Source organism: Nicotiana attenuata, chromosome 6 (assembly GCF_001879085.1).
Source record: "Nicotiana attenuata strain UT chromosome 6, NIATTr2, whole genome shotgun sequence".
Lineage (NCBI taxonomy): Eukaryota > Viridiplantae > Streptophyta > Magnoliopsida > Solanales > Solanaceae > Nicotiana > Nicotiana attenuata.
In genome coordinates, this window is record NC_031994.1 from 75,165,235 (window position 1) to 75,177,969 (window position 12,735).

Below are 12,735 nucleotides of genomic sequence, written 5' to 3' on the forward strand. Positions count from 1 at the left end.
GTCTCAATTGCCAGCAGGTGAAATATGAGCATCAGAGACCGGGTGGCTTGCTTCAGCGGATGGATATTCCCAAGTGGAAGTGGGAGAGGATCACTATGGACTTTGTAGTTGGGCTCCCATGGACTTTGAAGAAATTCGATGCTATTTGGGTGATTGTGGATCGACTGACCAAGACCACACACTTCATTCCTATCTGTACTACTTATTCTTCAGAGCGGTTAGCAGAGATATATATCCGGGAGATTGTTCGGTTGCATGGTGTAGCAGTTTTCATCATTTCAGATTGGGGCACTCAGTTCACTTCACAGTTTTGGAGGTCTGTACAGCGAGAGTTGGGTACTCAGGTTGAGTTGAGCACAACTTTTCACCCTCAGGCGGACAGGCAGTCCAAGCGCACTATTCAGATATTGGAGGATATGTTACGCGCTTGTGTTATTGATTTTGGAGGGTCATGGGATCAGTTCCTACCACTCGCGGAGTTTGCTTATAACAACAGTTACCAGTCGAGTATTCAGATGGCTCCATATGAGGCTTTGTATGGGAGACAGTGTAGATCTCCAGTTCGTTGGTTCGAGCCGGGCAAGGCCAGGCTATTGGGTACAGATTTGGTGCAGGATGCTTTAGACAAGGTGAAGGTGATTCATGAAAGGCTTCATACAGCGCAGTCGAGACAAAAGAGCTATGCTGACAGGAAGGTTCGTGATGTGTCCTACATGGTTGGTGAGAAAGTTCTGTTGAAAGTTTCACCCATGTAGGGTGTTATGAGGTTTGGAAAGAAGGGTAAATTGAGTCCACGGTTCATTGGACCTTTTGAGGTACTCTGGAGGATTGGGGAGGTGGCTTATGAGCTTGCTTTGCCACCCAGCCTGTCAGGCGTGCACCCGGTATTCCATGTTTCTATGCTCCGGAAGTATGTTGGGGATCTGTCTCATGTTATGGATTTCAGCACGGTTCAGTTGGAGGGTAATCTGACTTATGATGTGGAGCCAGCAGCTATTTTGGAGCGTCAGGATCGAAAGTTGAGATCAAAAGATATAGCTTCAGTGAAAGTGCAATGGAGAGGTCGGCTCGTGGAGGAGGCTACCTGGGAGACCGAGCAAGAGATGCGGAGCAAATATCCTCACCTATTCGAGGCTTCAGGTACGTTTCTTGACTCGTTCGAGGACGAACGCTTGTTTAAGAGGGGGAGGATGTGACGACCCGGCCGGTCTTCTCATGAGTTACCGCTCCGTTTCCCCTATTTCTGCTTCTATTTGCCATAATTATCGGTTTTATATGTGATCGGGTTGGTTGGCTCGGGTTCGGAAAGGTTTTTGAGAAGGTTTGAGACACTTAGTCTCTTTTAAGAAGGCTTAAGTTGGAAAAGTCAACCGGATATTGACTTATGTGTTAGAGGGCTCGGATGTGAGTTTCGATGGTTCGGATAGCTTCGGGAGATGATTTGGGACTTAGGAGTGTGATCAAAATGTGTTTTAGAGGTCCGGAGTAGATTTAGGCTTGAATTGGCGAAATTGATATAGGGATCGGAATGGAATTCCGGAAGTTGCAGTAGCTTCGTTATATCATTTGAGATGTGCGTGCAAAATTTCAGGTCATTTGGACGTGGTTTGGTTGGATTTTTTGATCAAAAGCGAAATGCGGAAGAATTTAGAACCTTAGGCTTATTCGATGAGTTTTGGTGGTTTTGATGTTGTTTTAGGTGTTTTGAAGATTGGTACAAGTTTGAATAAGTTTACGGGATATGTTAGTGCTTTTGGTTGACGTCTCGGGGGCCTCGGGGTGATTTCGGATGGTTGACGGGGAGTTTGAAGAATTATTGCAGCTGTAGTTTGTGATGCTTCTGGCATTTCCGCACCTGCGGCTAGGGGACCGCAGGTGCGGGGCCGCATATGCGAAATAGGGGCCGCAGAAGCGGCCAGAGGTACGTTTGTCAGGAAACTGCAGAAGCGTCTAGGAGGACCGCATCTGCGATGTCGCAGATGCGGGTGTGGAGCCGCAGATGCGGGAAACGGGGAGCTTAAGTGATTACCGCGGAAGCGGATCAAGAACAGCAAATGCGGTACCGCAGATGCGGCGAAATGACCGCAGATGCAGAAATGTCTGGACAGAATATATTAATTCCTCCTTCGCGATTTTCAGAGGGTTTCTTCACTTTTTAACTCGAATTTTGGAGCTTTGGGCGATTTTGAAGAGAGGAAATCATTGTTCTTTATTGAGGTAAGGATTTTGGACCCTAAAACTCGATTATTTGTGATTAAGGAATAAAATATCAGTGTTTAATTCATGAAAATTAGTAGAAAAATGTAGAGTTAGGGCTTGAGATTATGAGACCTTCTAAGGATGATTTGAGGGGTCAAACGAACTCCGATTTTTGAGTTCTTTATATGTACGGGCTCGTGAGATGATGATGAACATTTTGGTATAAAGTTTGTTCAGTTCTGTGACGCGGGCCTGGGAGTCGGGTTTTGATTGATTTCGGGTTTTGTGCTTAAAATCGATATTTTTCAATCGGAATTCATTTGTTTAGCATAATTTGATGATAAAAATCTGAACTTGGTAGACTTGGAGCACTTGGAAGTTGGTTCGAGAGGCAAGCGTGTTGCAGAGTAGCTTTTCGGGCTAGTTCGAGGAGAGTAATGATTTTAAATGCTGTTCTGAGGGTATGAAACCCCGGATTACACAACGTTAGGCTGTGTTGAGGTGACACACACGCTAGATGACGAGCGTGGGGTCGTGCACCGTTGGGGATTGTGACTTAGTCCATCCCGAATGACTATTTTTCTGTATATTTGGTAGCTAATTGTTTGATATTATTATACTTTGGGCTAAATGCCATATTTGGGCTTCGTGCCAACTGTTTGAACCCTTAGGGGATTTTAAATGACATTTTTCTTCACTGTTGATTTCATATTGATGCTCAGTCAAGCTATATTTTCACTATTTTCAAAACTCAGCTATGTTATTCTATTTTAAACACATTAAATAATATTTTAAAGATATTTTGAGCTGGGCTTCATGTTTTACTGATGCCCGAGGGGCTTATGAGATTCTAACTGAGTAAGGCCGAGGGCCTGTGTTGTGAGGATCCATTTGGGTCGGGCTGCACGCCGCAGCAGTGATATATTGATTATGATAATGAGGCCGAGGGCCTGAGATTGTACGCCAAGAAGTGGCTTGTAATATATATGAGGCCGAGAGACCATTTATGATGCCACGAGATGGCTTGATATTGCGCTTGGGCCGTAAGGGGCCCCTCCCAGTGTTTGTACACCCTAGTGAGCGCGGGTACCCATTGTGATATGAGATATAGCCTGAGGGGCTGGTATTGTTCTGTGATATTGCCCGAGGGGCTGATTCTGTTGTTACATTACCCAAGGGGCAGTTATTATGTGTTTACTTTTAGTTGTTTTTCCTGTATATTGTTTAACTGTTTAAAGGATGTTTATGAGATTTCGTTGCTTACTTACATTTACTGATTTTGCTATGCCTCTTTTAGCTTGATGTTGTGCCTTACGTGGTTTTATATTACTCAGTCTTCATTTATTTTTATTACTCACTGAGTTTGAGTACTCACTTTACTCCCTGCACCCCTGTGTGCAGATTCGGGCGCTACAGGTCCTGCTCCTGAGGGTTGATAGTTCCAGCAGATCTTCGGAGATTTACTAGGTAGCTGCTTGGCGATTCGCAGCCTAGTGCATTCTCCCTCTATCTTAGTTTCTTTGATTCAGTTATGTAGTAGTGGAGTAGACTTCAGACTTTTATTGTTGTTTTAGATGCTCATGACTGGTGACACCCCGATGTCGGGCTGTGTTGGTTTTATTTTCGCAACTTATACTGTTATTTTGGGATTTTATTTCTATTAAAGACTTGGGTTTTATTATTTTAACTGCTTAAAGTGAATTGGAAGTGTGTCGGCTGGCCTTATCTTCACGAGAGGCGCCATCACGACCTTGTTTGGATTGAGGGTCGTGACAGCACCCTTCGAAGAACTTTGCCCCGGATTTACAAAACGCCAATGCCCGATAAATGTCTGATAGTATAATTGCAGCAAGCGTGTGATTCTCTTTGGTAGTGAGGACTTGCGCAATTCTAGCCATGTGGATATCAATTTTCCGCTCTTCATTTGGGAAGATCATAATTCTCAGAAAATCCACTACGAAAGCAAAGCGACGATAAATTTTCCATGTGTCCTTGTTTTGCTTGTTGTTTAGGCCCTTTTCATGTATTTCAAACTCGTTCGAGTGCCCAAACCTGGAATACGGGAAGTAAAAGGAACAACATCCTTTGTCTACATTGTTTTTCCTGATTTGTTTACTGATATTCAGAAGATTAAAGAAGCAATGCACAGAAAGAGTCCATGGGAATATAAGTTGCTGATTTCTTAAGTCACAACCGAGACCAGAATATCCAGCTATTTCTTCTAAAGTGGGAGTAAGCTCAAAATCCGAGAAGCGGAAGACATTGTGAACGAGATCCCAGAAGGTTACTAAGGCCTCAATCATATCATCTCGTGGTTTAACTTTCATAATATCTGTAAGAGCGCCCAAATGCTTGGTTACCCAATCCTGACCATCTTTCTCTAAGTCGTACCACCACATCTGAAGCTGTAGTGGAGCCTGCTTTACAACCGTTAATGGCGGGTTCTGGACACTGCTCATTTCTGTACCTGTGGATGGTTAGGGTTAGGGTTGAAACTAGTTCAAAAGACAAACCAATGGACTCTTTTTGCAAATGAACCTTTCAATTTTCTAAGGAAAAATCAAAGGGAGGGCAGCTATTTATGCAATATTAGCCCTAAAGCAAGGATGGCTATTTTTGTAACAATGGCCTCTTCATACTTTCAAGGAAAGTTTTGAGGCCAGGGAAGGGCACTTATGGGAAAAAGTGATGCCCAATTGACAGACATGTCCGTTCTTGCGAGAATAGCCCTTCGACAATTTTGGAGATGTTCTAAGGCTATTCCGACAGAAACGGTTCGGGACGCAAACAAAGCTGGGTCAGCTTACTCATTTGACCAAAATACTAGACATATTTTATTATTTTGGTTATTTTTGCAAAATGAGGCCGAACCCTATGGAGGTTGCCTACGTATCCACATCTGGTGAGAATCAGACCTACGTAGTTCGGTCAGTTTTGACACAACCGATAACATGCTTTTTGAGGATATCGACTCATTTTGAAATGACTTTTCTTTTTTTTTTCTTCAAAATTTTGGCAGAGTTTCGAGATTTTCAAATACCGGGGTTTTTCAGAACCGGGTAAATTTTCTCTCTCCTACCTCACTCTTGGTTTTTCTCTTGATTTTATTTCTTTATTCGATCATTATGCAAGTCAAAACAAACAAATGCAAAAATAACACGTAGAACGTATCAGGATGATCTTTTATTTCGGGTACACCTGTTCTAGACAGACCCAACCCTTGTGTTGAGTCCCCAATTTCAAATGCACGTGATGCAAACAAACATTCATACTAGGGATCCGTCATGGGGCTATGTTATTTTAGATTTGAAATCATGGGGGTGTGTTCTAGACATGGCTTACCCAAGCAGACAGCTCGAGCCGGGGTGGGGGCAACGAACCGGGAGCACGAAAGTTTACCTGGCCTATTTGCTGATCCAGCCTCATTCTTGTTTGGTATGACCTCTAATAGAAAAGTGAGCCACGCGTATGTGTGCATCATATTTTAAAGAAGACACAAAAGAGAGGCGTAAGAAGACAGTTTATACAGTTCAAATAATATCAAAGAGGTAAATGAGCGACAATTAGCACATTAGGCCCACAATCACAGTAATATCATACAATCAATAAAGCCAAGTATAAATCAAATTACAAGCTCGAATTCTGAACCCTGAACCCTGAACCAGAGATTTTAGGTTCGTTCCCCAGCAAAGTCGCCAGAGCTATCACACCTCTTTTTTTCGAAAAATAGGGAGTTTTTCCGATTAAAGAGACATTATTCAAAATGGGATTATTTAGTTAGTTAGATTTTCCACTTGGAATAATTATTATGGTGTCCCAAGTCACCGATTTATTTTAAAATCCCAAATCGAGGAAATGTGACTCAGTTTTAAAGTTCGCAAAAAGCAGAAGACCAAGTAAGGAATTCTGTTAACCCGGAAGAAGGTATTAGACATTCCCGGATTTATTGGTTTTAACACGGTCGCTTTAATCATACTTGGCTTAATTAATTTATTTAATTACTCATTTTTGAACCTATGTACATTTACCTTTTTACCGTTTGTAATTATGGCGTTATGAATTTATTTTTTAAACAGATCACATATGTGTAAATTTATTTTATTTGGGGCACTAAAATCATGTCACGCGTACATGTACAGAATTAATCACACTTTATTAATATTAGGATTGTTCGGCCAAAGTCGCGCGAACGCATACTTTGATTTATTTATGAAAATCATAATTATGTGACGCGAATGTGTACATAGTCATGATGATAGGTTAGGACGAGCGTAAAACATTCTACGCATATTCAAGAATTATCTAATTTCATAGAGTTGATTGATTTGCTAAATTTGGAATCATATGTAAAGGTTGTAGACTATGGAATTTATTCAGACGCGGCACACATCTATGTAAAAACGAGAATTTTGTGAACCCCTATGATTAAGCACTTAATTGGATGAAGCTATCTGAAGTTGGTCAATAGCTATCTAATACCTTGTAGATGAAATATTTAGGTCACGACAGTAGCTGAACCAATTCGAATTAAATGCATTTTCTTTGCTACATAAATAAATTATGCGTTAGTAGGTGAATAAACTAATGAGCTTAGCTGATTGGGTGCGTCATAATGAACCTCCAATGGTGCATGGGTGAATGTGAAATTGGTTCAAGTGGAGTTATAAGGGTGTGACCTTTAAAAGGGGGTGGCTATTTTGTAAAATAAAAGGTCCTTTGCTAGCCTAAGAGATTGCTGGGCTGGTTCCATACCATGGCCCAATAGCCTTTGCAATATATTAAAAAGAAACTAATTCTGAACTCTAAAGCAGAAATCTGGGCCTTGAAGATGAGCCCCGAAACATGACTTTGCACACATCACATGATATAAATTTCAATAAACGGAATTGCTTAATTACATAAATAGAAATTGACAACTAATCACTCCAGGCTTAATTATTACATAGTTTTACTAATAAAATATATAAATCTATGCCTCAATTACACTGACTCTATGATGTAACAGAAAATATTCTGTTTAGTCCAAGCGACCTGGCATCCTTCCAGCGAATTCTAAGTTTAAATGAAACGACCATGAAGTCACTCTACCAGATTAAGCTCGTGGATTCATCACAGGTAACAAACAAAGCAATTAACTAAAGTTCAAAGTGACTTAATTCCCATATTTCAAGTAACAACTAACTTCTTAACATAGTTCATAGTGTGCTTCAACAGGATCAGTTGTAAATAACAAAATCACCTTAAGGTTCAGCTAAAAAAAAACAATCAAAACAGTTGTTGGTAACAATACAAGTACGAGCAACTTTAACGATTAAACACGTTTGAATTCATGAGATTAACCATAGATGTGGCCTGAACAATTTAACCTTCATTTACAAATCCAAATAGGTGGTTGCTGATGAACGGAACATACCTAGCAGCAAAATGGAAACAGATTTTCAAGAGGCCAAATAAAGGCTAGAAATCTTTAAAGATGAAGCCCATCACAATAGATTCAATGGGAGAAACAACAACAATCACAAGATTGAGCTTCTATATCTTATAAAAATTCAGGAAGAAAAGAAGTTGAGCTTTGAAATCAGTTTTCTTCAAACCTCTTTTTAGAATTCCAAGTTTTCTTTCAGTTTTCAGCTTTTCAATGAGAGTGAGGTAGAGTTAGATTGATATGAGTTTCTATGACTGTATATGAATGAATGAGGAAGGCTAGACTTGTAGAGAAAATGGAAATTCTAAGGGTGGATTCTATGAGTGAAAAGCCCAGGTTAGTGTGTATATCTCTATCCCTATGAAATGTAGGGGGAAGGTTTTTATATAATATAAGGGTGTGCTGTTATGAGAGAAAAATCAGGGAGGTGTAAGCGAATCTGTCAGACTCCGTAAAATTAGGAAAATATCATATTTTTTAACAGAAAAGGACAGCTGTCTGCATTTTAATCCTTGCCTAAAAGGATCTTACATAACAGAAAGATTCTCTTAAAATTAATCTTCCAATTGAAACCCCTCAAATCTTGTAAATCACATTTAAACACTAAACTTTACCTGGGCCTTTGGCCGATAGGCCCATGCCTCCTATCTTCCCCACCCAAACCTCAAATCCAATGGGCCCGCCTGTCAAGCAAGACAGGCCCAAACCAAATGAAGCATGTGCTTACTAATCTGGCCACCCCACGCTCAGCAACCATCAAAATTAACAAATCGAACAAACTTCTAACAAATTGCAATTAAAACCTAACTAAAAAATATGATATTGATTAAATCTAACAAATAGATACCAAACCAAGGAGAAGACAGTTGTGGTGAGCACTGAAGCAATTGGTACAGCTGTAAATTCAACAAAGGTTCTGTCAAGTGGAAAGGTGGTTGGTAAGCCTGTTACTAATCATGCCAAGCAAGAATGGATACAAGCAAGGAAGAACAAATACCAACGAGATAATCGGGGTCACATTATTTATAACACACAAGGTAAGGAAGCTGAAAAGGGTAAAGGGAAGGCCAAACTTGAGGAAGTAGGAACGAAGAACAAGTTTAATGCACTAGAGGTTGAGGAAGTTCATCAACCTACTCTACAAATTACTGAAGGCAAAGGTGAAGATCATAGCAATGGCGGGGAAAAGCAATCAAAGAAAGGCCATGAGAAGGAAAAAGAAGGTAATACCGGAGTGACAAGCCCTAATCCTAAGGCTTCTGGGGTTAGGGTTGGGAAGGATGCTAATACTAAACCAGCGGGAGAAGGTAATCAACAAGAACTTAAGCGTGTAAAGAAGGAAGCAGTTGAGAAAGTGTTGGAAGAGCAACATAATGGGAACTTAGCTAAGGCTAATCCTATTGTTCCTAGTGATCAAAGTTCTTATGAAAAGGCTAATAAGAAATCCATAATCGACTGGGTTCATAGAAGGTTTGGAACTAGCAAAGAGGAGCTAAGGCAACTCAATGAGACTACAAACCAATCATGTCAAGATATTCCGTCTCAAACATTTGCAGATTCTGGGCAGCTTGAGAACCTTGATGAGATAAAATCAACAAAGGTTGTAGGGAATGCAATTTAGGTGGAGGATGATCAACTAGGCACGACAAAGACAACAGGAGACAAAGTGAGGGACAACAGCCCACCTGGTGATAGGCTGGCAACGCCAGGCCTAAAGCGAGGCTCCCCAGGCGTTAGGCGACGCCAGGCCTAAAGCCAGGCTCCCCAGGCATTAGGCTGGCGACGCAAGGCCTAAATCTAGGTACCCCAGGCGTTAGGTTGGCGACGCCAGGCCTGGCGCGAAGGTCACCTGATGAAGCAACGATAGTTAACCCTATCCCTAGTGCAACTGGCAAGATTTTGGCATATGTAGATGGTGTTCCGGTGTATGCATTGGAGAACAAACTTGATGATAATGTGAAGGTTAGGGATGATACAGTAGGGTAAAAGAATAGCAATGAAAAGAATGATGAGCAGGCAATTGTTCTAAGAGCATCTGGGGAAATAGAGGAAGTGCCTATGGAATATGGCACCGATCAAATTATGCAGCTACATCTTAATGTTCCACTAAAGACTCCACTACAACATTTACATGATTTAGTTACACACAATGGGGAACCAATTGATGAAGACTTAATGAGACAAAATCCTATGGAGGATGAGGGAGATGATGAATCAACAGCAGAAAACTTCAAACAGGTGGCTAGGGATGGGGATCTATCACCTACAGCTAGTGCTAAAGGTGGTAAGAAAACAAAGAAGAATCAGAATAAAGAGTCACAACAACCTTCAACAATTATGCCCAGGAGGGCAGCTTCTCTATCTAAATGATGATCAAAACATTAATATGAAACATAAGTTTTGTGAATACACAGCAGGCCTTTCCTAGGGTGATCAACATGAATAGGGAGCATAACTTTTGTGTAGTTGCATTGATGGAGCCTTTTCAAAAGAAGAGACTCATTGATAGATATAAAAGAAGGTTGAATATGGAGACTGCGTATGCAAATATTATCGGGCAAATTTAGTTGTTCTTTGATGCAGTGGTGGAATAGGAATTAGTGGAGGACACCGAGCAACAGGTGACTGTGAGAGTGCTTCACCATGACCTGGGACAGCACATGATGATGACATTTGCTTATGCAAATTGTTCAGCAATGGAGAGGTTGGAATTGTGGGATCACTTGTATTACTTAGCAAGTGATATGAAATTGCCATGGTTGGTAGGAGGGGATTTCAATGTGATATTACATGAAGACGAGAAAATAGGAGGGCTACCAGTACACCCGCCTGAATATGAGGATTTTGCATTTTGTGTAAACTCTTGTGGTTTGTTTGAGCAAGGATACAAAGGAAGTCCATTTACATGGTGGAATGGGAGATCCAATGTTGCGTGTATATTCAAAAGATTGGATAGGATCTTTGTGAATTTGCCATTTTAGAACATGTTGCCAACTATTGAAGTTGAATATCTAATCAGAACTGGATCAGATCATGCACCATTGTTAATGACATGTGGGGAGCAGACCACCAATTTTGTCAAGCCTTTCAGGTTCTTGAACTTTTGGACTAAACATGCTACATTTATGGATGTGGTGAGGCAGAATTGGGAAGCTGATTTCATAGGGGATCCTTTTTTGATGTTCAAGCAGAAGCTCAATAGGGTGAAGGCAGCACTGTCAAAATGGAGTAGGGAAACATTTGAAGAAATACTTGAGTATTGAGGAGCAATATTGGAAGCAAAAAGCTGGGATGACTTGGTTTGCTGAAGGAGATAGGAATACAAGTTTCTTTCACAATCATGTCAATGGAAAAAGAAAGAAATTGCAACTGAAGAGGATCAAAAATGGAAGTAGGGTATGGATTAAAGACCAGGAGCAATTGGCTACAGCTGCAATGGACTTCTATCAAAAATAGTTCACAAATGAAGGTGATACATATGACTTTTCCTTGCTCAATAATGTACCGTCGATGGCCACTATGGAACAGAATTTGGAACTGAGTAGATTTCCAACAATTAAAGAGGTAAGGACAGCAACTTTTGAGCTTAGTGGGGAGAGTGCTAGTGGTCCAGATGGATTCACTGGCCTGTTTTATCAAACATGCTGGGAGTTATTGGTGCTGATATACACAACATGGTGCTACACTTCTATGGAAGAGTTGCACTGCCTAAATCCATCACTCATACCAACCTAGTGTTGCTGCCTAAGAAACCTAGAGTTGAGACCTTCTCTGACTTAAGACCTATTAGCTTGAGCAACTTCTTTAACAAGGTCTTGTCTAGGGTGTTACATGATATATTGGAAATATTTTTTCCTTCTCTAATATCTCCTAATCAATCCGGATTTGTGAAGGGTAGGAGTATATTTGAGAAGAACTTATTGACTTAAGAAATTGTCACTGACATAAGGTTAAGGGGAAAGCCAGCTAATGTGGTGATCAAGCTTAATATGGCTAAGGCCTATGATAGGGTCTCATGGAAGTACTTATTGCATGTACTAAGGAAGATGGGATTTTCTGAGCACTTCATCAACATGGTGTGGAACTTGGTGTCAAATAACTGGTACTCAGTATTGGTGAATGGGCAGTCCTTAGGGTTCTTTAAGTCTACAAGGGGTGTCAAACAAGGGGATCCTCTATCACCAGCATTGTTCATTCTGTCAGCTGAGGTACTATCCAGGTCTTTGAATAAGTTATTTGAAGACATGTCATTTGTGGGATTTGGAATGCCTAAGTGGTCGGATCGTTTCAATCACTTTGCATATGCTGATGATACTATAATCTTTGCTTCTGCTCATCCTCCATCCTTGAGCAAGATTATGGCAGTGTTGGGGAACTATGAGAAGATATCAGGCCAGATGATCAACAAAGATAAGAGTTCATACTACGCATATTCAAAGGTTCCTAATGGATTATGTCAGGCAGTTGGAGCTATTATAGGATTTGCAAGAGGTAAATTCCCCTTCACATATCTAGGGTGTCCTATTTTCTACACGAGAAGGAGGAAGGAATATTATGAGGATCTTATCAAGAAAGTAAAGGCTAAATTGCATTCATGGAAAGGAAAAAGCTGTTGTCATTTGGAGGAAAGGCAACACCCATTTCTAGTGTGTTGTAAAGATGCCAGTCCACATGTTATCAGTCCTGCGTCCACCAAAAAATATCCTGGAGCATCTTCATAAGATGTTTGCTCGATTCTTTTGGAGCACAAAGGAAGAAGGGAGAAGCAGATATTGGGCCTCATGGCAAAATCTTTGCCTTCCATAAGAGGAAGGGGGCCTAGGCTTTAGGTCCTTACATGATGTGTCAAGGGCATATTTTGCTAAAATAAAGTGGAGGTTTAGGACCACAAAATCTTTGTGGTCTAATTTCTTGTGGAATAAGTATTACAAGAAGGAGATACCAACGGTGGTGCAGTTTAGACGGGGATCTCATGTTTGGAGACAAATGCTGAATGCTAGGGAAGAAGTAGAACATGAGATCCTATGGGAATTGAAGAGTGGAACAACTAATATTTGGAATGAAAATAGGACTGGATTGGGTGCACTTTATCACGTATTACCTGAAGACTT